Source organism: Vulpes vulpes, chromosome 7, assembly GCF_048418805.1.
Source record: "Vulpes vulpes isolate BD-2025 chromosome 7, VulVul3, whole genome shotgun sequence".
Taxonomy (NCBI): domain Eukaryota; kingdom Metazoa; phylum Chordata; class Mammalia; order Carnivora; family Canidae; genus Vulpes; species Vulpes vulpes.
The window spans coordinates 81,419,791-81,423,484 of NC_132786.1; positions in this window are offsets into that span (position 1 = coordinate 81,419,791).

The following is a 3,694-nucleotide window of genomic DNA, read 5'->3' on the forward strand; positions in this document are numbered from 1 at the left end:
TGTTCATTTGTAAGTTTTTCCACAGACTTGTATTTTTTAGGAGGTTAGTTATTATTAACCTTCTGTATGATACCAATACCATTATTCAAGAACCATACCTTCCTTCTTGTTTTATAGTTAAGTGTATGGGTGATAAAAAACTGAGACCTAAAAATGACAACTCATAATTTTATGGACAATCCACCTATGATAAAACCCTCTGGTATTCCTATATTTATGATGTCTCTAGTGAGATCATTTAGAGAGAGAGAGAGAGAGAAGAGGATTCTCTAGCAACCAGGTTTTGTTCGTTTTTGAGTCTGTCATGTACCTGATTCTACTAAATATACAGTAGTACTCTTTTTTGGAAAACTCAAAAGCCTAAATTTCAACATATGTTTAGTGATAATAAAGATCACAGATAATATTTAGCAGAAACCAGCAGGTAGATGTTTGCAATTTCACCTTTTGGAAATTTTTCATTCTTAAGTATAAGTGTTTTTTTATGCTTTGGAGCAGACTGGTATATGTCTCATTTCCTTGCATTCAAATCTGTTTTGTTGCCTATTTTCATGGTTAGTGCAAACTTGAAACAATATTATCAATCATCAATATATTCTCTCTTTTTTTTTAATTTTTATTTATTTATGATAGTCACACAGAGAGAGAGAGACAGAGACATAGGCAGAGGGAGAAGCAGGCTCCATGCACTGGGAGCCCGACGTGGGATTTGATCCCGGGTCTCCAGGATCGCGCCCTGGGCCAAAGGCAGGTGCTAAACCGCTGCGCCACCCAGGGATCCCAATCATCAGTATATTCTTAAGAGATTAAAACTTCTGAGTTTCAAAAAGACAAATTGGACATTTTCTTTTCCTAAGTTTTAGTATAAAATATGTATGTTCATTGTAAGAAATAAAATTTAAACCATGCAAACACCTGTAAAAAAAGTTCCCATCTTCCTACATTGGGCCCTCCAGTCCTTCCCGGACCACTGTTTTTTTTTTTTGTTTTTTTTTGTTTTTTTTTTTTTTTTTTTTTAATTTTTATTTATTTATGATAGTCACAGAGAGAGAGAGAGAGGCAGAGACACAGGCAGAGGGAGAAGCAGGCTCCATGCACCGGGAGCCCGATGTGGGATTCGATCCTGGGTCTCCAGGATCGCGCCCTGGGCCAAAGGCAGGCGCCAAACCGCTGCGCCACCCAGGGATCCCTCGGACCACTGTTAATATAAGTTTTTATATACCTACAGAATTTTTTTTATTAGTTTATTTTTTTACCCAAATGAGTTCATTATATAAACCTTTTCTAAGTTGGATTTTTAAAAAAATAGTGGCAAGTTAATGAGCTTTTAAAACTTATTCTTCAAAGCTTTTTTTTTTTTTTTTTTAAGATTTTATTTATTTATTCATGATAGAGAGAGAGAAGCAGGCAGAGAGGCAGAGACACAGGCAGAGGAAGAAGGAGGCTCCATGCCGGGAGCCCGACACAGGACTCGATCCCAGGACACCAGGACCACACTCTGGGCCAAAGGCAGGCGCCAAACCGCTGAGCCACCCAGGGATCCCCTCAAAGCTGTTTTTAAAGTATTACAAATTACTTTGGAATTTAAGGCTCAGTGAAGCCTTTGGCTATGAATATTAAATAAAAATGATGTCAATATTCTACTTAAATGTCTTCTGATGTGCCAATGTGAATGAGTTTTTACAAGTATTATTTCACTTTTGTTTTCTGTTCCCACTCCCACCTCACATTCTAGGCCCCAGATGAGTGGCTTTTTTTTTTTTTGTATTTCTTTTTCCTTCATTGCCCAGGTATTTACTGAGTGTCTCCCATGTGTCAGGCACTGTGCAAGGCGCAGCATTTACAGTGTTGAAGAGCAGGCAGGACATGCTGCCCTTACGGATTTCACATTCAATAGCAGAAACTGCAGGGGATTGGAGTAGCCTGGTTCCACTTTACAACAAAGAAATAAGAATGAGGAGAGCATTCAGAATTTGAACATCTGTACTGATCATTGTGACCGTATTTCATATTGGATATGTTTTACATTTACAATTTAGGTATCCTTTTTCTCTTTTACTTTATTATTTCTTAAATATAAGCAAGTAGCAATGTGAGGACAATTTCATCAGGTTAATTTCTGAAGTTTTCACCCCATAATCTTATTTTCTGCTGTGGCAAAGAATAGTAGATCTGTGCTGAAAATTAAGAGGAATTATATCTTATTTGCACTGTCAGTAATGCCCTGGTTACTATTCTACAACTAACTTAAGCATTGTGTTACATAACTCAGTAAAATGTTCCATGAGTTGTATTTTCTAGTTACTGAAAGTTGATAGTTGATTTTTATTCTAAACGGAGAAAAACTGGATCCCTTTTTATTTTATAAAAAATGCATTTTAAAAACTTAAAAGATTTATTTTGAAATATACTAGCATTTCAGATGCCATTTATTGGGTCTTTAAGCCAGTTTTTTTTTTTTTCATTTTTACCTTTCAAAATACATATACTTTTTGGAAGACTTGATTTTTATATTAATTGAATAGCCAGGATGTCAGTGTATTATGTAAATTTTTAACAAATCCCAGTAGTTCTTGAAGAGCCTGCTGTGTCAGATTCACACAGCAGACACTATCAAGACACTATCAAGTAATTAAGTATATCATACTGTGAAGTTGGATCTGTGCTTCAAAGATTTCACCTATGAATAGAAATGTTCCAGGAATATATTATTTTTGTAATACATATCCGTATTATTTTTATAATAGCAAAATGAACTTTACGCAAAATTAATAGGGTTTTTAGATTTTATTTGAGAGAGAACGAGCAAGCAAGCACGACTGGGGGGAGGCACAGAGGGAGAGGGAGAAAGAAGGATAAGCAGACTCTGCACTGAGTGTGCAGAGCCCGATGCAGGACTTGATCTCACAACTCCAAGATCATGACTTGATTCGGAATCAAGAGACCACCACTTAGCGATTGAGCCACCCTGGAGCCTCTGTTTTCTTTTAAGTGGTAAACATGCATTATCTAATCAGAGGTATAAAGTCTTCATAATGGGAAAAATCAGGTCAAGGGTATCTTATTTTTCAGGCTTTATCTAGTTTTGTTGTAAAGTTATGTGTCTTACTTAAGTTCATTGTTCATTTGCTTTGGGAGGATGGAGTACAGAGATTCCTTTAAGAAAGTTAATGAAAGCTAAAAATGGGGCAGCCCGGGTGGCTCAGCGGTTTAGTGCCGCCTTCATCCCAGGACATGATCCTGGAGACCTGGGATAGAGACCCGCGTCGGGCTCCCTGCATGGGGTCTGCCTCTCTCTCTCTCTCTCTGTCTCTCTCATGAATAAATAAAAGAAAGCTAAAGATTTTTTCCTTGCCAAAGTGTACATAAACACATGGAGTATTTTCAAAGTAGTTTCATAGGGTTTGCAAAGTTCAGATAAAAAATTCACTTCACAAAAGTTAAGGTCCCTCTGGAAATTTGTAATATCATTAAATTACATTAAAAATAATATTTTGGGTGCCTTACTGGCTTAGTCAGTAAAACGTGACTCTTGATCTCAGGGTTGTGAGTTAAAGCCCCATTTTAGACACAAAGCTTCCTTTAAATAAATAGGTAAATAAGTGACAGGTATTTTTAAAAAGCTTACAGAATTGCATTTTTTAAGTCTTTCAAACCAGCAGCATAAGCTCACAAACTATAGCTTAAAAATGAA